Raw genomic sequence first — 25,991 nt, forward strand, 5'->3', positions numbered from 1 at the left:
CGGGGTTTTTCCGTTTTTGCACTTTCGTTTTTTCCTCCTTACCTTTTAAAAATCATAACCCTTTCAATTTTCGACCTAAAAATCCATATTATGGCTTATTTTTAGCGTCGCCAATTCTACTTTGCAGTGACATTAGTTATTTTACCCAAAAATGCACGGCGAAACGGAAAAAAAATCATTGTGCGACAAAATCGAAAAAAAAAACGCCATTTTGTAACTTTTGGGGGCTTCAGTTTCTACGCAGTGCATATTTCGGTAAAAATTACACCTTATCATTATTCTGTAGGTCCATACGGTTAAAATGATACCCTACTTATATAGGTTTGATTTTGTCGCACTTCTGGAAAAAATCATAACTACATGCAGGAAAATTTATAAGTTTAAAAATGTCATCTTCTGACCCCTATAACTTTTTTTTTTTTTATTTTTCCACGTACAGGGCAGTATGAGGACTCATTTTTTGCACCGTGATCTCAAGTTTTTATCGGTATGATTTTTGTTTTGATCAGACTTTTTGATCACTTTTTATTCAATTTTTAATGGTATAAAAAGTGACCAAAATACGCTTTTTTGGAATTTGGAATTTTTTTGCGCGTACGCCATTGACCGTGCGGTTTAATTAATGATATATTTTTATAGTTCAGACATTTACGCACGTGGCGATACCACATATGTTTATTTTTACTTTTTTTTTTTTTACACTTATTTTTTTATGGGAAAAGGGGGGTGATTCAAACTTTTATTAGGGAAGAGGTTAAATGACCTTTATTAACTTTTTTTTTTAATTTTTTTATTTTTTTTGCAGTGTTATAGGTCCCATAGGGACCTATAACACTGCATACACTGATCTTCTACACAGATCACAGGCGTGTATTAACACGCCTGTGATCAGTGTTATCGGCGCTTGACTACTCCTGTCTGGATCTCAGGCACGGAGCAGTCATTTGCCGATCGGACACCGAGGAGGCAGGTAAGGGCCCTCCCGGTGTCCGGTCAGCTGTTCGGGACGCCGCGATTTCAACGCGGCTGTCCCGAACAGCCCGACTGAGCAGCCGGGTCACTTTCTCTTTCACTTTAGAAGCGGCGGTCAGCTTTGACCGCCGCTTCTAAAGGGTTAATACCGCACATCGCCGCGATCGGCGATGTGTGGTATTAGCCGCGGGTCCCGACTGTTGAGCGCCGGGACCGACGCGATATGATGCGGGATCGCGGCGCGATCCCGCTTTATATCGCGGGAGCCGGGGCAGGACGTAAGTATACGTCCTGCGTCGTTAAGGGGTTAAACTGGTACCAGAAAGTCTTACAGATTTGTAAATGACTTCTATTTAAAAATTGTAATCCTTCCAGTACTTATCAACGGCTGTATTCTCCACGGAAAGTTATTTTCTTTTTTTAATTTCTTCTGTCTGACCACAGTACTCTCTACTGACACCTCTGACCATGTTAGGAACTGTCCAGAGCAGAGGAAATGTCCCCATAGTAAACCTCTCCTGCTCTGGACAATTCCTGACATGGACAAAAGTGTCATTAGAGAGCACTATGGCCAGACAGAAAATACCTTCCTGTGGCGCATACAGCAGCGAAGTACAGGAAGGATTAAGATTTTCTGGCAGCAGTCTGGGCATATGGGGCTCTCATAGAAGGAAAGCTCGGTTCTTATTTGAAAAAGACAGTTTTACTATTAGACAGTTTTTGACTACTTCAAGCATATGGTTTTGGCTAAGAATACTGACCAAAATGATAAGTGTGCCTAAAACACAAGTTCCACCAAAAAAGTGTAAATTGTTCCATTATAGTTTATTGTGGTGGTTCACTTGGCATAAAATACTAACCAAATGGGGCTCAAAAACTAACCAAAATACTGCATGTGAACCTAGCCTAAGAACGAGAAGTCTCAGTATGCTCTGACACCACTGCTTTTTTATTTTTTGCCAGTTACCAGATGTCTGCCCCAACCGGGAGGAGCTGCTATTGGAAAGTTAAGTATCTATATTTATCACTTCTGCCATGTCATTGTTGTATAACACTCTATCTTTATACTTCATCCAGAAGGTGTTCATTATATACCTTGTCTGTTTTTGTGATAACCGTTATGGTCAGCCCCATCTCTAGTACCGGCAGGTTAGATAGTGTCTATCTATGCATGACTTGTTCCATTGCTAACTTGGGGGAGTTATCAATGTGGCACCATGTGTAGATAGAAATAACTGAGGGTTAACTAGTTATTATGTCTATTATTGTAACATACTATTCAGCATCAGTAGAACAATAGTCAGTGCCTACTAAATACAACTAGGACTTTCCTAATGCATTCCTACCTTCAAGTATGGCTGATACCTCGACTGAGGATTTGCAGCCACTATCGTTGTTTTTTTACATGCTGCTTTTTTATCTTTTGTGTTGGTTCTGCTCTTCGTTGTTTTTCAAGTTGCTTCATTTTCTAACAGCTTTTGTGTCTTTCTCACAAGTATCTAGGTAGGTTTTTTTTTTAGAATTATTTTCCTGTAGAGCAAGAATATTTGATGCTGCCTGCTAGCCCTGGACACTAATACCCAAGAAAGAGTGAGACGACCATCTGCCCAGACTGGAAGGAGCTACGATGAGACGGTAAGGCCTATGCCATTGACTTGTTCTAATAGCCTGTGTCTTTGTGCTTCTTCCTGAAGCTGTTCTAGTGGTTAAGACAACTGACATTCATTATTAGTTTATTAATTCATTTATCCAAATCCACGTTGTACTGTGCTGTATAGCCTTAAAGGAGCACTGCAGTGTTATCCACAGGATAGGGCATAAGTGTCTGATTGCGAGGGGGGTGGAACCCCACTGGAACCCCACGCGATCTCCCGTACAGGGACCTGGCATTGCTGCGGCTCTTTGTGGCTAATGCACGTGTCGCCGACCTCACTGAGGTAGTCACGCCCCCTCCATACTATATCTCTACCTCTCCCATAGAGATACATGGAGGGGGCGTGTACGCTGTGGCAGGCCTCCTTCACGAGAGGGCCGCTGCAGAGCCGGGGCCCCATACGTGAGATTGTGGGTGGTCCAGCGTTTGGACTGCCGGAATGAGACACTTATCCCCTATACTGCAGATAGGGGAGAAGTGTCTAACACTGCAGATCTCCTCTTCTTCTTTTTTTTTTTTCTTTTTTTTTTTTTTTTTTTAACATTTAAATGTTGCTTAATTTTCTAACAGCTTTTGTGTCTTTCCCACAAGTATCTAGGTAGGCTCTTTTTATTTTTTTTTTATTTTTTTTAGAATTCTTTTCCTGTAGAGCAAGAATATTTGACACTGCCTGCTAGCCCTGGACACTAATACCCAAGAAAGAGTGAGACGACCATCTGCCCAGTCTAGAAGGAGCTACGATGAGACGGTAAGGCCTATGCCATTGACTTGTTCTAATAGCCTGTGTCTTTGTGCTTCATCCAGAAGCTGTTCTATTGTGTAAGACAACCCACACCTGGGAGGAGCTGCTGTCAGACCAATAAGTTACTAACTTTGAGCTATGTCATATTCTTGTTCTAGAAGTATCTATCAGTTTGCTTTCTCCAGGTGTTACTTATCTTCCCTGGCTGGAATTGTGGACCTACACGTAAGTAAATTAAATAAAATCATGTCTCTTCTTGTCAAAATGTGTTCAATTTAGGGGGTAATTTGTATAATGATTTTCTGTCTCTTGCCTTTGCCAGTCGCCGCCTACCGTGGCAGTCATTGCCAAATTTGGCAATTTACCATATAATTCTATGGTGAATGTCAGCCCCATCTCTAGTACTAGCAGGTTAGATAGTAGCTACCTATGCATGACTTGTTGCATTGCTAACTTGGGGGGGTTATCAATGTGGCACCATGTGTAGATAGCCTTAGTAACTAGTTAATAGTCAGTGCCTACTAAATGAAGGTAGGAATGAATTAGGAAAGTCCTAGCTGTAAGTATGGCTGATACCACTATTATTGTTTTTTTACGTGCTGCTTTTTTATTTTTATTTTTTTGTTCGACTCTTCATTGTTGCTTCATTTTCTAACAGCTTTTGTCTTTCTCACAAGTATCTAGGTTTTTTTTTTTTTTTGGTTGGTATTTTTAATTCTATTCCTGTAGAGCCACAATATTGGATGCTGCCTTCTAGCCCTGGACACTGGTACCCAAGAAAGAGTGAGACGCCCATCTGCCCAGACTGGAAGGAGCTACGATGAGACGGTAAGGCCTATGCCATTGACTTGATCTAATAGCCTGTGTCTTTGTGCTTCATCCAGAAGCTGTTCTATTGTGTAAGACAACACACACCTGGGAGGAGCTGCTGTCAGACCAATAAGTAACTAACTTTGACCTATGTTATATTCTTGTTCTAGAAGTATCTATCAGTTTGCTTTCTCCAGGTATTCCTTATCTTCCCTGGCTGGAATTGTGGACCTACACGTAAGTAAATAAAAGCATGTCTGTTCTTGTCAAAATGTGTTATATTTAGGGGGTAATTTGTTTTCTGTCTCTTGCCTTTGCCAGTTGCCGCCTACCATGGCAGTCTTTGCCAAATTTGGCAATTTACCATATAATTCTATGGTGAATGTCAGCGCCATTCCTTTTACCGGCAGGTTAGATAGTAGCTACCTATGCATGACTTGTTGCATTGCTAACTTGGGGGAGTTATCAATGTGGCACCATGTGTAGATAGCCATAATAACTAGTTAACCCTAAATAATCCAGTTATTTCTGTTATTGTAACATACTATTCAGCATCAGTAGAACAATAGTCAGTGCCTACTAAATGAAGGTAGGAATGAATTAGGAAAGTCCTAGCTGTAAGTATGGCTGATACCTCGACTGAGGATCTGCAGCCACTATCATTGTTTTTAACATGCTGCTTTTTTATCTTTTGTGTCCGGCTCTTTGTTGCTCTATTTTCTAACAGCTTTTGTCTCTCACAAGTATCTAGGTGTGTTTAGAATTATTTTTCCTGTAGAGCAAGAATATTTGATGCTGCCTGCTAGCCCTGGACACTGATACCCAAGAAAGAGTGAGACGACCATCTGCCCAGACTGGAAGGAGCTGAGTTAAAACGGTAAGGTCTTTCCTATATGGTTAATGCCATAGGCTTGTTCTAATAGCCTGTGTCTTTGTACTTAATTCACTCATTTATCCAAATCCATTTTGCACTGTGCTATATAGCATTAAAGGAGCCCTGTAGTGTCACACTTATCCCCTATCCACAGGATAGGGCATAAGTGTCTGTGGAGGGCTCAGACCGCTGGGACCCCCACATGATGTTCCGTACGGGGACCCGGCATTGCTTTGGCTCTGCGCGGCTAATGCACATGTCTCTGACCTCACTGATGTAGACATGCCCCTTCCATACTTCATCTCTGCCTCTCCCATAGAGATACATTTAGGGGGCGTGTACGCAGTGGCAGGCAGGCCCCCTGCACGAGAGGGCCGCTGCAGAGCCGGGCCCCCACACAGGAGATTGCAGGTGTTCCAGTGTTCATACCCCCGCGATCAGACACTTATCCCCTATACTGTGGATGGATAGGGGATAAGTGTCTAACACTGCAGATCTCCTTTAAGGAGTCAGACATTTTTTTATTTTTATTAAAATTGAAAATTTGCTTCATTTTCTAACAGCTTTTATGTCTTTCTCACAAGTATCTAGGTAGGTTTTTTTTTTAGAATTGTTTTCCTGTAGAGCAAGAATATTGGATGCTGCCTGCTAGCCCTGGACACTAATACCCAAGAAACAGTGAGACGACCATCTGCCCAGACTGGAAGGAGCTACGATGAGACGGTAAGGCCTATGCCATTGACTTGATCTAATAGCCTGTGTCTTTGTGCTTCATCCAGAAGCTGTTCTATTGTGTAAGACAACACACACCTGGGAGGAGCTGCTGTCAGACCAATAAGTTACTAACTTTGACCTATGTCATATTCGTGTTCTAGAAGTATCTATCAGTTTGCTTTCTCCAGGTATTCCTTATCTTCCCTGGCTGGAATTGTGGACCTACACGTAAGTAAATGAAATCATGTCTGTTCTTGTCAAAATATGTTATATTTAGGGGGCAATTTGTTTAATTACATAATTAAATGACTTTCTGTTGCCAGTGACCGCCTACCCTGGCAGTCTGGCAATTTACCATATAATTCTATGGTGAATGTCAGCCCCATTCCTAGTACCGGCAGGTTAGATAGTAGCTACCTATGCATGACTTGTTCCATTGCTAACTTGGGGGAGTTATCAATGTGGCACCATGTGTAGATAGCCATAATAACTAGTTAACCCTCAGTTATTTCTGTTATTGTAATATACTATTCAGCATTAGTAGAACAATAGTCAGTGCCTACTAAATGAAGGTAGGAATGCATTAGGAAAGTCCTAGCTGTAAGTATGGCTGATACCTCGACTGAGTATTTGCAGCCACTATCATTGTTGTTTTTAACATGCTACTTTTTTATTTGTTTGGCTCTTCATTGTTGCTTCATATTTTCTAACAGCTTTTGTCTTTCTCACAAGTATCTAGGTTTTTGTTTTTGTTTTTTTTAATTCTATTCCTGTAGAGCCACAATATTTGATTCTGCCTGCTAGCCCTGGACACTGATACCCAAGAGAGTGAGACGCCCATCTGCGCAGACTGGAAGGAGCTATGATGAGACGGTAAGGCCTATGCCATTGACTTGTTCGAATAGCCTGTGTCTTTGTGCTTCATCCAGAAGCTGTTCTATTGTGTAAGACAATCCACACCTGGGAGGAGCTGCTGTCAGACCAATAAGTTACTAACTTTGACCTATGTCATATTCTTGTTCTAGAAGTATCTATCAGTTTGCTTTCTCCAGGTGTTACTCATCTTCCCTGGCTGGAATTGTGGACCTACACGTAAGTTAATAAAAGCATGTCTGTTCTTGTCAAAATGTGTTATATTTAGGGGACAATTTATTAAATTACATAATTAAATGACTTTGTCTCTTGCCAGTCACCGCCTACCTTGGCAGTCTGGCAATTTACCATATAATTCTATGGTGAATGTCAGCCCCATCTCTAGTACTAGCAGGTTAGATAGTAGCTACCTATGCATGACTTGTTGCATTGCTAACTTGGGGGGGTTATCAATGTGGCACCATGTGTAGATAGCCATAATAACTAGTTAACCCTCAGTTATTTCTATTATTGTCATACTATTCAGCATTAGTAGAACAATAGTCAGTGCCTACTAAATGAAGGTAGGAATGCATTAGGAAAGTCCTAGCTGTAAGTATGGCTGATACCTTGACTGAGAATTTGCAGCCGCTATCATTGTTGTTTTTAACATGCTGCTTTTTTATCTTTTGTGTTTGTTCGGCTCTTCATTATTGCTTCATTTTCTAACAGCTTTTGTCTTTCTCACAAGTAGCTAGGTAGTTTTTTGTTTTTTTTTAGAATTCTTTTCCTGTAGAGCCACAATATTTGATGCTGCCTGCTAACCCTGGACACTGATACCCAAGAAAGAGTGAGACGACCATCTGCCCAGACTGGAAGGAGCTACGATGAGACGGTAAGGCCTATGCCATTGACTTGATCTAATAGCCTGTGTCTTTGTGCTTCATCCAGAAGCTGTTCTATTGTGTAAGACAACACACACCTGGGAGGAGCTGCTGTCAGACCAATAAGTAACTAACTTTGACCTATGTTATATTCTTGTTCTAGAAGTATCTATCAGTTTGCTTTCTCCAGGTATTCCTTATCTTCCCTGGCTGGAATTGTGGACCTACACGTAAGTAAATAAAATAATGTCTGTTATTGTCAAAATGTGTTATATTTAGGGGGTAATTTGTTTTCTGTCTCTTGCCTTTGCCAGTTGCCGCCTACCATGGCAGTCTTTGCCAAATTTGGCAATTTACCATATAATTCTATGGTGAATGTCAGCCCCATTCCTTTTACCGGCAGGTTAGATAGTAGCTACCTATGCATGACTTGTTGCATTGCTAACTTGGGGGAGTTATCAATGTGGCACCATGTGTAGATAGCCATAATAACTAGTTAACCCTAAATAATCCAGTTATTTCTGTTATTGTAACATACTATTCAGCATCAGTAGAACAATAGTCAGTGCCTACTAAATGAAGGTAGGAATGAATTAGGAAAGTCCTAGCTGTAAGTATGGCTGATACCTCGACTGAGGATCTGCAGCCACTATCATTGTTTTTAACATGCTGCTTTTTTATCTTTTGTGTCCGGCTCTTTGTTGCTCTATTTTCTAACAGCTTTTGTCTCTCACAAGTATCTAGGTGTGTTTAGAATTATTTTTCCTGTAGAGCAAGAATATTTGATGCTGCCTGCTAGCCCTGGACACTGATACCCAAGAAAGAGTGAGACTACCATCTGCCCAGACTGGAAGGAGCTGAGTTAAAACGGTAAGGTCTTTCCTATATGGTTAATGCCATAGGCTTGTTCTAATAGCCTGTGTCTTTGTACTTAATTCACTCATTTATCCAAATCCATTTTGCACTGTGCTATAGCATTAAAGGAGCCCTGTAGTGTCACACTTATCCCCTATCCACAGGATAGGGCATAAGTGTCTGTGGAGGGCTCCGACCGCTGGGACCCCCACATGATGTTCCGTACGGGGACCCGGCATTGCTTTGGCTCTGCGCGGCTAATGCACGTGTCTCTGACCTCACTGATGTAGACATGCCCCTTCCATACTTCATCTCTGCCTCTCCCATAGAGATACATTTAGGGGGCGTGTACGCAGTGGCAGGCAGGCCCCCTGCACGAGAGGGCCGCTGCAGAGCCGGGCCCCCACACAGGAGATTGCAGGTGTTCCAGTGTTCATACCCTCGCGATCAGACACTTATCCCCTATACTGTGGATAGGGGATAATTGTCTAACACTGCAGATCTCCTTTAAGGAGTCAGACATTTTTTTATTTTATTTTTTTTATTAAAATTGAAAATTTGCTTCATTTTCTAACAGCTTTTGTGTCTTTCTCCACAGGTATCTAGGTAGTTTAATTTTTTTTTTTTTAGAATTGTTTTCCTGTAGAGCAAGAATATTTGATGCTGCCTGCTAGCCCTGGACACTAATACCCAAGAAAGAGTGAGACGCCTAGCTGCCCAGACTGGAAGGAGCTACGATGAGACGGTAAGGCCTATTCCATTGACTTGTTCTAATAGCCTGTGTCTTTGTGCTTCATCCAGAAGCTGTTCTATTTTGTAAGACAACCCACACCTGGGAGGAGCTGCTGTCAGACCAATAAGTTACTAACTTTGACCTATGTTATATTCTTGTTCTTGAAGTATCTATCAGTTTTCTTTCTCCAGGTATTCCTTATCTTCCCTCTTTGGAATTGTGGACCTATGCGTAAGTAAATGAAATCATGTCTGTTCTTGTCAAAATGTGTTATATTTAGGGGGTAATTTGTTTAATTACATAATTAAATGACTTTCTGTCTCTTGCCTTTGCCAGTCGCTGCCTTCCCTGGCCGTCTTTGCCAGTCGCTGCCTTCCCTGGCCGTCTTTGCCAGTCGCTGCCTTCCCTGGCCGTCTTTGCCAGTCGCTGCCTTCCCTGGCCTTTGTTGCCAGTTGCTGCCTTCCCTGGCCTTTGTTGCCAGTTGCAGCCTTCCCTGGCCTTTGTTGCCAGTCGCCGCCTTCCCTGGCCTTTGTTGCCAGTCGCCGCCTTCCCTGGCCTTTGTTGCCAGTCGCCGCCTTCCCTGGCCTTTGTTGCCAGTCGCCGCCTTCCCTGGCCTTTCTTGCCAGTGGCCCCCTTCCCTGGCCTTTGTTGCCAGTCACCGCATTTCCTGTCCCTCCTTGCCAAAAAAAAATAGAAAAATAAAAAGCAGCTGCAACATAGTCTAATTACCACAAAGTCTAATATAAAGATAAAAAATAAATTAAAAAAAAAAGCCCAAGAGAGGCATATGTTTAGTGTAGGGTCCATCCCAATAAGGTCACCTTACCGTGGTGGGATGGTACACACTATTTGGCCAAATATTATTATGCTAAGAACCTCTCTAGCAGTGTTGCATACATATATTTTAAAGCTAAGGGTCTACTGCTGTCGCCACTATTGTACCTTGAGCAGATTCCACATAGTCTGACCACAGCTGCCGTCAACCTTTGACTGCTGAAAAAAAGAGGGATATCAATTGTATTGGGTCTGTCCCCATGAGGTCACCTTTCCATGGTGGGATGGTACTATTTGGCCAAATAGTATGCTAAGAACCTCTTCTGTTTGAAAATAAAGGCTGTGCAGTCACTGTTATACCTTAAGCAGCTGCAACATAGTCTAATAACCACAAATCCCATAAGTTCTTGGCAGTTGTCAAAAAAAAAATAGGTGGGTTACTTTAACATGAGAAAATCCATAGCAATGCAAAGCTATTCGCTTGTCACTTGAAGGCATAATTGTTCATATCACCCACCCCCACATTATGGATCCAATTTTTTGTGTTGGTAGTTCAGTGGTAGTTAAGATTTAGTCTAGGCAAACCATGTCTTACCTTTTACGCAACTTTGGTTACTTGTTAAGAAGCTATAGGTTCTTAGGATTGGAAACTTACAGTATATTGATGGTCACTACAATAACTAAATATTTTTTTCCTTTTTTGCAGATTTGGCAAGTTCATTCTACTACATGGTGTAGCAGACCATGGCAAGAACCTTTAAACTTACTACCTTACCAGTCATTGAATCTACATAAGACAAGATATGACATCTAGCAAAAATAGTATGGTAGGTCAGGTTTTCAGCTTCTCACACAGAATGGCAGTACAAAGCGATCTGCTTGTCACTTGAAGGCATAACGGTCCATAAGCCCCCCATTGTGGATCCAAACCTTTTTGTACTGGTGGATTAGTGGAAGACTGCTAATCTTTGAACTAAAATCCTCCTACCAGAGCAAAACTAAGCAAAAATAGCAGTGTGTTGACTTAAGGTTAAGAAATCCACATTCACTTGTCACTTGAAGGCATAATGGTTCATAATCCCCCATTATGGATCCAAACCTTTTTGTGCTGGTGGATTAGTGAAGGATTTGTAATTTTTGGTTAATTATGGTAGGAGGAGCTTATATTAAAGATGACATTGTGCAAACTCCTTTTTTGATGCCCAAAAAAGTCAGTAGTGCTTTTGCTGAAAATGGCAGTACAAAGCTATCTGCTTGTCACTTGAAGGCAATAGCGGTCCATAAGCCCCCCATTGTGGATCCAAACCTTTTTGTACTGGTGGATTAGTGGAAGACTGCTATTTTTGGTTAGTTTTACTCTGGTAGGAGGCTCTTAGTTCAAAGATGAGAAGTGTACTGATTTACTTCAGGTCAAGAAATCCACATTCACTTGTCACTTGAAGGCATAATGGTTCATAATCCCCCATTATGGATCCAAACCTTTTTGTGCTGGTGGATTAGTGAAGGATTTGTAATTTTTGGTTAATTATGGTAGGAGGAGCTTATATTAAAGATGACATTGTGCAAACTCCTTTTTTGATGCCCAAAAAAGTCAGTAGTGCTTTTGCTGAAAATGGCAGTACAAAGCTATCTGCTTGTCACTTGAAGGCAATAGCGGTCCATAAGCCCCCCATTGTGGATCCAAACCTTTTTGTACTGGTGGATTAGTGGAAGACTGCTATTTTTGGTTAGTTTTACTCTGGTAGGAGGCTCTTAGTTCAAAGATGAGAAGTGTACTGATTTACTTCAGGTCAAGAAATCCACATTCACTTGTCACTTGAAGGCATAATGGTTCATAATCCCCCATTATGGATCCAAACCTTTTTGTGCTGGTGGATTAGTGAAGGATTTGTAATTTTTGGTTAATTATGGTAGGAGGAGCTTATATTAAAGATGACATTGTGCTAACTCCTTTTTTGATGCCCAAAAAAGTCAGTAGTGCTTTTGCTGAAAATGGCAGTACAAAGCTATCTGCTTGTCACTTGAAGGCATAACGGTCCATAAGCCCCCCATTGTGGATCCAAACCTTTTTGTGCTGGTGGATCAGTGGAAGACTGCTATTTAGGTTAGTTTTTCTTTGGTAGGAGTTTAGTTCTAAGATGGATTTAAGAGGTGCAGTATGTTATCTTAGAATGATCAGGGTAACTATTTTAGCAGGAAGGTGTTACAAAGATTGATATTTCACAGTACATCTTGTAAATTTTTGTGCTTCTTGTAGGTATGAGAAGTTTATTCTACTACCCGGTATAGAAGACCATATAAAGAACATTTAACAACTTCCTACCTTACCATACTCCGCTCCAGACATGCTATTAGCAGAAGTCTTGACATCTTGCCAAAATCATATGGTAAGTCCTTGGGTTTTCATTTTGACTTCTTATACCCCATATAACTGCAGTACAAAGATTTTAGATTGTCACATGAAGTTAACTGTTAGAGTACCTGTCATGAAACCATATTTTCTAAACTAAATCATTATATTCCCTAACTACTCCTTACACCATTCTGCCCTTAACCCCTTCAGGACGGAGCCCATTTTGGCCTTAAGGACCGGAGCGTTTTTTGCACATCTGACCACTGTCACTTTAAACATTAATAACTCTGGAATGCTTTTAGTTATCATTCTGATTCCGAGATTGTTTTTTCGTGACATATTCTACTTTAACATAGTGGTAAATTTTTGTCGATACTTGCATCCTTTCTTGGTGAAAAATCCGTAAATTTTATGAAAAATTAGAAAATTTAGCATTTTTCTAACTTTGAAGCTCTCTGCTTGTAAGGAAAATGGATATTACGAATACATTTTTTATTTGGTTCACATATACAATATGTCTACTTTATGTTTGCATCATAAAATTGACGTGTTTTTACTTTTGGAAGACACCAGAGGGCTTCAACGGTCAGCAGCAATTTTCCGAATTTTCACAAAATTTTCAAACTCAGTATTTTTCAGGGACCAGTTCAGGTTTGAAGTGGATTTGAAGGGTCTTCATATTAGAAATACCCCATAAATGACCCCATTATAAAAACTACACCCCCCAAAGTATTCAAAATGACATTCAGTCAGTGTTTTAACCCTTTAGGTGTTTCACACGAATAGCAGCAAAGTGAAGGAGAAAATTCACAATCTTCATTTTTTATACTCACATGTTCTTGTAGACCCAATTTTTGAATTTTTACAAGGGGTAAAAGGACAAAATTTTTACTTGTATTTGTAGCCCAATTTCTCTCGAGTAAGCACATACCTCATATGTCTATGTAAAGTGTTCGGCGGGCGCAGTAGAGGGCTCAGAAGGGAAGGAGCGACAAGGGGATTTTGGAGAGTACGTTTTTCTGAAATGGTTTTTGGGGGGCATGTTACCTTTAGGAAGCCCTTATGGTGCCAGAACAGCAAAAAAAACCACATGCTATACCATTTTGGAAACTAGACCCCTCGGGGAATGTAACATGGGATAAAGTGAACCTTAATACCCCACAGGGGTTTCACGACTTTTGCAAATGTAAAAAAAAAAAAAAAAATTTACCTAAAATGCTTGTTTTCCCAAAAAATTTTTATTTTTAAAAATGGTAATAGCAGAAAATACCCCTAAAAATTTGAAGCCCAATTTCTCCCGATTCAGAAAACACCCCATATGGGGGTGAAAAGTGCTCTGCTGGCGCACTACAGGTCTCGGAAGAGAAGGAGTCACATTTGGCTTTTTGAACGCAAATATTTCTCTGGGGGCATGCCGCATTTAGGAAGCCCCTATGGTGCCAGAACAGCAAAAAAAAAAAACACATGGCATACCATTTTGGAAACTAGACCCCTCGGGGAACATAAGGGGTTAAGTGAACCTTTATACCCCACAGGTGTTTCACGACTTTTGCATATGTAAAAAAAAAATTTTTTTTTTTTTTACCTAAAATGCTTGTTTTCCCAAAAATTTTAAATTTTTAAAAAGGGTAAAAGCAGAAAATACCCCCCAAAATTTGTAACACAATTTCTCCCGAGTACGGCGATACCCCATATGTGACCCTAAACTGTTGCCTTGAAATACGACAGGGCTCCAAAGTGAGAGCGCCATGCGCATTTGAGGCCTAATTTAGGGATTGCATAGGGGTATTCTACGCCAGTGATTCCCAAACAGGGTGCCTCCAGCTGTTGCAAAACTCCCAGCATGCCTGGACAGTCAACGGCTGTCCGACAATACTGGGAGTTGTTTTGCAACAGCTGGAGGCTCCGTTCTGGAAACAGTGGCGTACCAGACGTTTTTCATTTTTATTGGGGAGGGGGGCTGTGTAGGGGTATGTGTATATGTAGTGTTTTTTACTTTTTATTTTATTTTTTGTGGAAGTGTAGTGTTTTTAGGGTACAGTCGCACGGGCGGGGGTTCACAGTAGTTTCTCGCTGGCAATTTGAGCTGCAGCAGAAAGTTTGCGGCAGCTCAAATTTGCAGCCAGATACTTACTGTAATCCTCCGCCCATGTGAGTGTACCCTGTACGTTCACATTGGGGGGACATCCAGCTGTTGCATAACTACAACTCCCAGCATGCCCGTTGGCTGTTGGTGACTGCTGAGAGTTGCAGTTTTGCAACAACTGTAGGCACACTGGTTATGTATCACTGAGTTTGTGACCTAACTCAGTGTTTCACAACCAGTGTGCCTCCAGCTGTTGCAAAACTACAACTCCCAGCATGTACGGTGCATGGTGTACGGTGACTGCTGAGAGTTGTAGTTTGCAACAGCTGGAGGCACACCGGTCGTGAAACACTGAGTTAGGTAAAAAAAAACGGAGTTTCACAACCAGTGTGCCTTCAGCTGTTGCAAAACTACAACTCTCAGCAGTCATCGACAGCCAACGGGCATGCTGGGAGTTGTAGTTATGCAACCAGCAGATGCACCACTACAACTCCCAGCATGCACTTTAGCTGTTTGTGCAAGCTGGGAGTTGTAGTTAGACAACAGCTGAAGGTACACTTTTCCATAGAATGTGCCTCCAGCTGTTGCAAAACCATACGTCCCAGCATGCCCATAAGGGAATGCTGGGAGTTGTGGTGGTCTGCCTTCTGCTGTTGCATAACTACAGTTCCCAGCATGCCCTTTTTGCATGCTGGGAGCTGTTGCTAAGCAACAGCAGGAGGCTGTCACTCACCTCCAACGATCCAGACGCTGCAGGTCAGTCCCGCCGCCGCCGCAGCTGCTCCTGGGGCCCCGATCCCAACAGGGGCGCCGGGGATCGGGGTCCCCAGCACCCGGGGTGCACGTCCCGCACCCGCTCACGTCCTCCAGAAGAGGGGCGGAGCGGGTGCGGGAGTGACACCCGCAGCAGGCGCCCTGATTGGTCGGCCGGTAATCCGGCCGACGAATCAGGGCGATCGTGAGGTGGCACCAGTGCCACCTCACCCCTGCAGGCTCTGGCTGTTCGGGGCCGTCAGAGACGGCCCCGAACAGCCAGTAATTCCGGGTCACTGGAGACCCGATTGACCCGGAATCGCCGCAGATCGCTGGACTGAATTGTCCAGCGATCTGCGGCGATCGCCGACATGGGGGGGCATAATGACCCCCCTGGGCGATATGCCGGGATGCCTGCTGAACGATTTCAGCAGGCATCCGGCTCCGGTCCCCAACCGGCTAGCGGTGGGGGCCGGAATTCCCACGGGCGTATGGATACGCCCTCGGTCCTTAAGGACTCGGAATTCAGGGCGTATCCATACGCCCTATGTCCTGAAGAGGTTAAACACGTCCCGACAAGTCAATCACAGCCAGGGTCCCGCCACAGCTGCTTGGGCTGCAATCAATCCTGATCACGGCATCTATGGTGTTGACAGGGGGAGGGTGCTCCCCTGTTCACAAATGGTGGCACTGTGATACGATCGCGGGTCTCCATTTGTTGCTATGGCAGTAGGAGGTCAGTTGATGACCTCCTGTCTGCCTGCTACGGAAGCCTGTGAGATCCAGCCAGAGGCTGGATCGCACAGGATGTCATACAAATGTAGTTAAGCATAGTATAACCTGTAAAAAGTGTGTGTGTGTGTGTGTGTGTGGGGGGGGGGGGGGGGGGGGGACAAAAAAAAAAAAAAAAACAATAAAGGGTTCTTCAATAAAAGTATAAAGTGAATAAAAAAAAGCCCCTTTCCCAATAAAAGCCTTGTATTATCATAAAAAGAAAAAACACAAATCATAGACATGCTAGGTATTGCCATGTTTGTAATGACTTGTAGTATAAAGCTATAATGTAAATGATGAATGCCATAAAAAAAGGAAAAAAATTAAAATTCTCACATTTTGGTGCAAATAGTGGAATAAAATCAAAAAGTAGCATGTGCTGCAAAAATGATACCAATAAAAAGTACAGCTTGTCCCACAAAAAAATAAGCCCTCACTCAATGGCATCAGACGAATAATAAAAAAGATATGGCTGGTGGAAAATAACGCAAAAAAGGAAAGAAAAAGGAATTTTGTTTAGATAAGGAAAAAACATAAAAAGCTATATAAAATTGGTATCGCCACATTCTTACCGACCCACAGAATAAATATAACATCACTTTTACGCACAGTGAACACCCTAAAAATTATTTTTAAACGCCAGAAATTTTCCAGTTCATTATTTTGGAGTTTTTCACAAAAAAATGCTGCTTGTGCTAACAAAAATGCACCACTTATATAAAAGTAAAATGTCACAAAAAAACTATTTCAGAATCGCTCCGCTCAGAAAAAGCATTCTCAAGTTATTACCATTTAAAGAGAAAAATGTCAAATTTAAAAAAGAACCTGGTCATTTAAAGGGGTATTCCAGGAAAAAACTTTTTTTTATATATATATCAACTGGTTCCAGAAAGTTAAACAGATTTGTAAATTACTTCTATTAAAAAATCTTAATCCTTTCAGTACTTATGAGCTTCTGAAGTTAAGGTTGTTCTTTTCTGTCTAAGTAATCTCTGACACCTGTCTCGGGGAAACACCCAGTTCAGAAGCAAATTCCCATAGCAAACCTCTTCTAAACTGGGCGGTTCCCGAGACACGTGTCATCAGAGATTACTTAGACAGAAAAGAACAACCTAAACTTCAGAAGCTCATAAGTACTGAAAGGATACTTTCTGGAGCCAGTTGATCTATTAAAAAAAAAAAAAAAAAATTTTTTTCTTGGATAACCCCCTTTAACCCCTTAAGGACTCAGCCCATTTTGGCCTTAAGGACTCAGACAATTTAATTTTTACGTTTTCATTTTTTCCTCCTCGCCTTCTAAAAATCATAACTCTTTTATATTTTCATCCACAGACTAGTATGAGGGCTTGTTTTTTGCGCGACCAGTTGTCCTTTGTAATGACATCACTCATTATATCATAAAATGTATGGCGCAACCAAAAAACACTATTTTTGTGGGGAAATTAAAACGAAAAACGCAATTTTGCTAATTTTGGAAGGTTTTGTTTTCACGCCGTACAATTTCTGGTAAAAATGACATGTGTTATTTATTCTGAGGGTCAATACGATTAAAATGATACCCATTATTATATACTTTTATATTATTGTTGTGCTTAAAAAAAATCACAAACTTTTTAACCAAATTAGTACGTTTATAATCCCTTTATTTTGATGACCTATAACTTTTTTATTTTTCCGTATAAGCGGCGGTATGGGGGCTCATTTTTTGCGCCATGATCTGTACTTTTTTTTGATACCACATTTGCATATAAAAAACTTTTAATACATTTTTTATAATTTTTTTTTTAATAAAATGTATTAAAAAAGTAGGAATTTTGGACTTTTTTAATTTTTTTTCGTTCACGCCGTTCACCGTACGGGATCATTAACATTTTATTTTAATAGTTCGGACATTTACGCACGCGGCGATACCAAATATGTCTATATACGCTTTTTGGGGGTAAAATAGGAAAAAACGGACGTTTAACTTTTTTATTGGGGAGGGGATTTTTCACTTTTTTTTTACTTTTACTTTTACATTTTTTTTTTACACTTGAATAGTCCCCATAGGGGACTATTCATAGCAATACCATGATTGCTAATACTGATCTGTTCTATGTATAGGACATAGAACAGATCAGTATTATCGGTCATCTCCTGCTCTGGTCTGCTCGATCACAGACCAGAGCAGGAGACGCCGGGAGCCGCACGGAGGAAGGAGAGGGGACCTCCGTGCGGCGTTATGAATGATCGGATCCCCGCAGCAGCGCTGCGGGCGATCCGATCGTTCATTTTAATCGCGAACTGCCGCAGATGCCGGGATCTGTATTGATCCCGGCACCTGAGGGGTTAATGGCGGACGCCCGCGAGATCGCGGGCGTCGGCCATTGCCGGCGGGTCCCTGGCTGCGATCAGCAGCCGGGATCAGCCGCGCATGACACGGGCATCGCTCCGATGCCCGCGGTTATGCTTAGGACGTAAATGTACGTCCTGGTGCGTTAAGTACCACCTCACCAGGACGTACATTTACGTCCTGCGTCCTTAAGGGGTTAAGGTAAAAACCGGGTCCATCCCTAACCCCTTAAGGACTTACTCGGCTATTTTTTGCAATTCTGACCACTGTCACTTTAAACATTAATAACTCTGGAATGCTTTTACTTATTCTGATTCCAAGATAGTTTTTTTCGTGACATATTCTATTTTAACCTAGTGGTAAAATTTTATGGTAACTTGCATCCTTTCTTGGTGAAAAATCCCAAAATTTGATGAAAAAAATAGAAAATTTTGCATTTTTCTAACTTTGAAGCTCTCTGCTTGTAAGGAAAATGGATATTCAAAATAATTTTTTTTGGTTCACATATACAATATGTCTACTTTATGTTTGCATCATAAAATTGACGAGTTTTTACTTTTGGAAGACACCAGAGGGCTTCAAAGTTCAGCAGCAATTTTCCAATTTTTCAGAAAACTTTCAAACTCTATATTTTTCAGGGACCAGTTTAGGTTTGAAGTGGATTTAAAGGTTCTTCATATTAGAAATACCCCATAAATGACCCCATTATAAAAACTGCACTCCTCACAGTATTCAAAATTACATTCAGTCAGTGTTTTAACCCTTAAGGTGTTTCACAGGAATAGCAGCAAAGTGAAGGAGAAAATTCAAAATCTTCATTTTTTACACTTGCATGTTCTTGTAGACCCAATTTTTTTATTATTGCAAGTGGTAAAAGGAGAACATTTTTAGTTGTATTTGTAGCCCAATTTCTCTCAAGTAAGCACATACCTCATATGTCTATGTAAAGTGTTCGGTGGGTGCAGTAGAGGGCTCAGAAGGGAAGGAGCGACAAGGGGATTTTGGAGAGAACATTTTTCTGAAATGGTTTTTGGGGAGCATGTCACCTTTAGGAAGCCCCTAGGGTGTCAAAACAGCAAAAAAAAAAACACATGGCATACCATTTTGGAAACTAGACCCCTTGGGGAATGTAACAAGGGGTAAAGTGAACCGTAATACCCCACAGGTGTTTCATGACTTTTGCAAATGTAAAAAAAAAAAATGCTTGTTTTCCCAAAAAATTAACATTTTTAAAAAGGGTAATTGCAGAAAATACCCCCCCAAAATTTGAAGCCCAATTTCTCCCGATTCAGAAAACACCCCATATGGGGGTAAAAAGTGCTCTGCAGGTGAACTACAGGTCTCAGAAGAGGAGTAGTCACATTTGGCTTTTTGGAAGCAAATTTCGCTCTGGGGGCATGCCGCATTTAGGAAGCCCCTATGGTGCCAGGACAGCAAAAAAAAAAACACATGGCGTACTATTTTGGAAACCAAACCCCCTCTGGGAATGTAACAAGGGGTTAAGTGAACCTTTTATACCCCACAGGTATTTCACGACTTGTGCATATGTAAAAGAAAATAAAATAAAAAATCCTAAAATGCTTGGTTTCCCAAAAATTTTACATTTTTTAAAAGGGTAAAAGCAGAAATTACCCCCCCAAAATTTGTAACACACTTACTCCCGAGTACGGCGATACCCCATATGTGACCCTAAACTGTTGCCTTGAAATACGACAGAGCTCCAAAGTGAGAACGCCATGCCCATTTGAGGCCTAAATTAGGGATTGCATAGGGGTGGACATAGGGGTATTCTATGCCAGTGATTCCCAAACAGGGTGCCTCCAGCTGTTGTAAAACTCCCAGCATGCCTGGACAGTCAACGGCTGTCTGGTAATACTGGGAGTAGTTGTTTTGCAACAGATGGAGGCTCCGTTTTGGAAATCGTGGCGTACCAGACGTTTTTTATTGGGGAGGGGAGGAGGGGGGCTGTGTAGGGGTATGTGTATATGTAGTGTTTTTACTTTTTATTTTATTTTGTGTTAGTGTAGTGTTTTTAGGGTACAGTCGCACGGGCAGGGGTTCACAGTAGTTTCTCGCTGGCAGTTTGAGCTGCGACAGAAAATTCCAGCTGCCGGGGTCCTCTTCCCGCACCCGATCACGTCCTCCGGAAGAGGGGCGGAGCAGGTTGAGGGAGTGACACCCGCAGCAGGTGCCCTGATTGGTCGGCCGGTAAACCGGCCAAATCAGGGCGATCGTGAGGTGCCACCTCACCCTTGCTGGCGATGGCTGTTCGGGGCCGTCTCTGATCAGCCAGTATTTCTGGGTCATCGGGTCACTGGAGACCCGATTGACCCGTAATCGCCGCAGATCGCTGGGCTGAATTGTCCAGCGATCTGCGGTCATCGCCGACATGGGGGGGACATAATGACCCCCCTGGGCGATATGCCGCGATGCCTGCTGAACGATTTCAGCAGGCATACGGCTCCGGTCCCCAACCGGCTAGCAGTGGGGACCGGAATTTCCACGGGCGCATGGATACGCCCTGCGTCCTTAAGGACTCGGAATGCAGGGCGTATCCATACGCCCTGCGTCCTGCAGAGGTTAAAGAAAAACTGTCAGTTTGCTCCCCCCGCACTAACCAGCGGTACTGTCTGGTAGTGCGGGGCAAGTTGCTCAGTTTGATGCCTACCATGCCCGGATCTGCCGTGCCATTCACTTATCTATCTTCTTGATATGCAAATTAGCTGCTAACTGGCATGGGTGGGGTTACTGCCTTCATCTGGCACTGTGACATAACCGCTGCCTGGCCCGCAGCACGGCCTGGCTTATGAATTTTCATCTTCTCCCTCTCCTCCCTGCTGATTTCAGGACTCCACTGCACATGTGCTGGCTTCCTATCTACACCCAGAAGCCTCTTCAGCGCAGTGGAGTCCTGAAATCAGTGGGGAGATGAGAACATGAATATTCATAAGCCGGGCGGTGGTTAAGTCACAGTGCCAGATGAAGGCAGTATCCCTGCCCATGCCAGTTAGCAGGTAACTTGCATATAAAGAAGATAACAGACGTGGTATGCATCAAATGATCAGGGTCCCCTGACTACAGCCAGTACTGCTGGTTAGTGTGGGGGAGCAAGCTGACAATTTCCTTAACCCCTTCCCGACCTATGACATACCTGTACGTCATGGGTGGCAAGGTGTTCCCGACCCATGACATATAGGTACGTCATGAACATTTTTGCCGCTACTCGCGGCATCCCGCAGCGCCCGGAAAGATGGTGGCTATCACTGATAGCCAGCCATCTTACCGTGCGACCATGGGGGGTTTCATCCCCCACCCCCAGCGATCGCTGCTATCAGCTGGTCAAATCTGACTAGCTGATAGCAGCGTTTCGCTATCAGAATACTTAGCAGCGCGGTGTGTGAGTCCCGATCACGGGGATCGGGACACACACCGCTCTAAGTGTCCCTGACCCGTCCCCCGGCGTCACTTACCCGTCCGAGCGGTGTCCCGAGCGGTCCCGGCGCGAGCGACGTCCTCCATGCGGTCCCGGCGGCGCTGCGTCCCGGAGGTGAGTTTCCGGCAGCAGTGGGGCATCTTCATTGGCAGCAGTGAGATTGCCGTAAAGCGATCTCACTGCTGCCTCTGGGAGTTTCAAAACTGCAACTCCCAGCATGCCCAGACAGCCTTTGGCTTTCTGGGCATGCTGGGAGTTGTAGTTTTGCAACATCTGGAGGTCCACAGTTTGGAGACCACTGTATAATGGTCTCCAATCTGTGCTCTTCCAGATGTTGCAAAACTACAACTCCCAGCATGCTCAGTCTGTCCAGGCATGCTGGGAGTTGTAGTTCTCTAACATCTGGAAGAGCACAGATTGGAGACCATTATACAGTGGTCTCCAAACTGTGGACCTCCAGATGTTGCAAAACTACAACTCCCAGCATGCCCAGACTGCCCAAGCATGCTGGAAGTTGTAGTTCGGCAACATCTGATCCTTCAGATATTGCCGAACTACAACTTCCAGCATGCCTGGGCAGTCTGGGCATGCTGGGAGTTGTAGTTTTGCAACAACTGGAGGCACACTAGTTGGGAAACATTGTCCGTTTCCTACCTCAGTGCCTCCAGCTGTTGCAATTGTTGCAAAACTAACTCCCAGCATGCACTGACAGACCATGCATGCTGGGAGTTGTAGTTTTGCAACAGCTGGAGGCACACTGGTTTGGAAACACTAAGTTTGGTTGCAAAACACTGGAAAGTTTATTACTTAACTTAGTGTTTCCAAACCAGTGTGCCTCCAGCTGTTGCAAAACTACAACTCCCAGCATGCACGGACAGCCAAAGGGCATGCTCGGAGTTTGCAACAGCTGGATGTTTGCCCCCTCCCCCCAATGTGAATGTACAGGGTACACTCACATGGGCGGAGGCTTACAGTGAGTGCTGCAAGTTTGAGATGGCGCAAGTTTTGCGCTGCAGCTCAAACTCCCAGCGGCAAACTTGCTGTGAACCTCTGCCCATGTGACTGTACCCTAAAAACACTACACTAACACTAACCTACAATAAAAAGTAAAAAACACTACATATACACATACCCCTACACAGCCCCCCTCCCCAAAAAAATGAAAAACGTCTGGTACGCTACTGTTTCCAAAACGGAGCCTCCAGCTGTTGCAAAATAACTCCCAGTATTGCCGGACAGCCATTGACTGTCCAGGCATGCTGGGAGTTTTCCAACAGCTGGAGGCACCCTGTTTGGGAATCATTGGCATAGAATACCCCTATGTCCACCCCTATGCAAATCCCTAATTCAGGCCTCAAATGCGCATGGCGCTCTCTCACTTTGGAGCCCTGTCTTATTTCAGGGCAACAGTTTTGGGACACATATGGGGTATCGCCGTACTCGGGAGAAATTGCCTTACAAATTTTGGGGGGCTTTTTCTTTAACCCCTTATGAAAAGGTGAAGTTGGGGTCTACACCAGCATGTTAGTGTAAAAAAATAATTTTTTTACACTGACATGCTGGTGTTGCCCTATACTTTTCATTTTCACAAGAGGTAAAAGGGAAAAAAGACCCTCTAAATTTGTAATGCAATTTCTCCCGAGTACGGAGATACCCCCATATGTGGGCGCAAAGTGCTCTGGGGGCGCACAACAAGGCCCAGAAGGGAGAGTGCACCATATACATTTGAGGTGATTTGCACAGGGGTGGCTGATTGTTACAGCAGTTCTGACAAACGCAAAACAAATATCCATATGTGACCCCATTTTGGAAACTACACCCCTCACTGAATGTAATAAGGGGTGCAGTGAGCATTTACACCCCACTGGTGTATGACAGATTTTTGGAACAGTGGTCTGTGAAAATGAAAAATAAAATTTTTCATTTGCACAGTCCACTGTTTCAAATATCTGTCAAACGCCAGTGGGGTGTAAATGCTCACTGTACCCCTTATTAAATTCCATGAGGGGTGTAGTTTCCAAAATGGGGTCACGTGTGGGGGGGGGTCCACTGTTCTGGCACCATAGGGGCTTCCTAAATGGGACATGCCCCCCAAAAACCCTTTCAGAAAAACTCACTCTCCAAAATCCCATTGTCGCTCCTTCCCTTCTGAGCCCTCTACTGCGCCCGCCGAACACTTTACAAACGCATATGAGGTATTTCCTTACTCGAGAGAAATTGGGTTACAAATTTTAGGGTGATTTCTCTCCTTTTACCCCTTGTAAAAATTCAAAAATTAGGTCTACAAGAAAATGCGAGTGTAAAAAATGAAGATTTAGAATTTTCTCCTTCACTTTGCTGCTATTCCTGTGAAACACCTAAAGGGTTAAAACACTTACTGAATGTCATTTTGAATACTTTGGGGGGGGGGGGGGGGGGGGTGCAGTTTTTATAATGGGGTAATTTATGGGGTATTTCTAATATGAAGACCCTTAAAATCCACTTCCAACCTGAACTGTGCCCTGAAAAATTACGATTTTGAAAATCTTGAGAAAAATTGGAAAATTGCTGCGGAACTTTGAAGCCCTCTGGTGTCTTCCAAAAGTAAAAGCTTGTCAATTTTTTTATGCAAACACAAAGTAGACATATTGTATATGTGAATCAATATGTAATTTATTTGGAATATCCATTTTCCTTTCAAGCAGAGACTTTCAAAGTTAGAAAAATGCTAAATTTTAAAAATTTTCATGAAATTTTTAGATTTTTTTTACCAAGAAAGGATGCAAATATCAGTGAAATTTTAACAATAACATAAAGTAGAATATGTCACGAAAAAACAATCTCTGAATCAGAATAAGTAAAAGCATTCCAGAGTTATTAATGTTTAAAGTGACAGTGGTCAGATTTTCAAAAAATGCCCAGGTCCTGAAGGTGAAAATGGGCTGGGTCATTAAGGGGTTAAAAATATTCTCTCATTCCTTTTCCCTTGCTCCCGGCAGGAGCAAGTGGGCGTTCCCCAGCAGGCTTGAAAATTTTAACAAGTAAATAGCAAAGTGTCTTATAATTGCATAAGGAACAATATATTTAAAAGTTTTTAGTTTGGTGGCAGGTACTCTTTAATAATCCCTCATTGGGGATCCAAGCCTTTCTGCTGGTAGATGAGTGGTAGACTACTACTTGCTTTGTTAGGAGGAGCTTAGTTTTTTTAAGATGTATATTTGAGATGAGCAGTGTCTTACCTCCTTTTTGATTACTTTAAATCAGTGGTTCCAAAGATTGGCATTTCTGCAGTTTAATTACATTTATTTCACTAAATTACTGTTTTTGCTATTCTGGGTTCGAGAAGTAAATGAGGGTCAGGTGGAACTGCTATTGGGAAACTCGTATTAGTTTGTTAGGTTGGCTGAAGTGATGGTTAAACTGTAAAATCAGATGAATATAACTTTTTATATATTTTTTTGTCTCCAGATCCTCACTTCTGCACTTTGTTCTGTGAAGTAATCAACAGTTTCCACTATGAAAATCTCCAGCAACATGAAAACCTGCCCGGGCTCCATTGTCAGAGTTCCAAAAGTTTAAACATTTAGCCTTTTTTTTTTTTTTTTTTGTCTTCTACAAAAAAATTTTTTTAACTTATTTCTTGCTATTCTGTAAATAAAATTCTATTAATCCTTTTAAAGTGCTTTTGTTGGGTTTTTATGAGATCATGTTCATTAAGTGCAGTCAGTGGGGGGGCTGTTTGACATGCTATAGAAAAGTTTAATGTATTTAGTGTAACCTCAAACAAAGGGAACCAATCATCAGATTTTACCCTATATAATGCTTGGCAAAGCGTTATATAGGGTAAAATTGTTGTACTCGCCATCCCCAGGGGACGCTCCTGCCCCCAGGGATGGTGAAGATATGAAGTTATAAACTAGTCGCCGCCGCCGCAAGTAGTCACCTGGGTGGGGAGCTCTTCTCACCTACTCCCGTTCTTCAGCCGGGAGCGACGCCCCCTCCGCTTGATTGATGGGCAGCGTCATCACTCTGCTCTGTCTGTTCAGTGAGCGGAACAATGACGCGGGCCATCAATCAAGCGGAGGGGGTGTCTCTCCCGGCCGAAGAACGGGAGTAGGTGAGAAGAGCTTCCCGCCCAGGTGACTACTTACGGCGGCGGCGGTGACTAGTTTATAACGTCATATCTTCACCATCCCTGGGGGCAGGAGCGTCCCCCGGGAATGGTGAAAATAAAGATTTTACCCTATATAACGCTTTGCCAAGCGTTATATAGGGTAAAATCTGATGATTTGTTCCCTTTAACTACCACAGGTCCTCTTTAACACCTTAATGACACCTTTCATTTTGGTCTTGAGGATATAGGATATCTTTATTTTTGATTCTCTTCCTCCTCCGAAGAGTCATGAGGGCATGTTTG

The 25,991-nt window shown here is 42.7% G+C and overlaps 1 long non-coding RNA gene across 8 annotated transcripts in view; it reads left to right on the plus strand.

Annotated features, from left to right (window-relative positions):
• LOC130267778 (uncharacterized) overlaps positions 1-25,234 on the plus strand; it is a 112,250-nt gene extending 87,016 nt beyond the window's left edge. For 4 of the 8 annotated variants that reach the window (XR_008843277.1, XR_008843278.1, XR_008843280.1 and 1 more), the window contains exons 2-7: positions 1,936-2,607; positions 3,260-7,513; positions 9,268-9,321; positions 10,571-10,691; positions 12,122-12,251; positions 25,043-25,234. This is a non-coding gene — a long non-coding RNA (uncharacterized LOC130267778). The remainder of the gene's footprint in view (positions 1-1,935; positions 2,608-3,259; positions 7,514-9,267; positions 9,322-10,570; positions 10,692-12,121; positions 12,252-25,042) is intronic. The other 4 variants (XR_008843285.1, XR_008843279.1, XR_008843276.1 and 1 more) reach the window with 4 other exon arrangements.
• Positions 25,235-25,991: the final 757 nt, after the last annotated feature.

This window comes from Hyla sarda, chromosome 1, assembly GCF_029499605.1.
Source record: "Hyla sarda isolate aHylSar1 chromosome 1, aHylSar1.hap1, whole genome shotgun sequence".
Classification (NCBI taxonomy): domain Eukaryota; kingdom Metazoa; phylum Chordata; class Amphibia; order Anura; family Hylidae; genus Hyla; species Hyla sarda.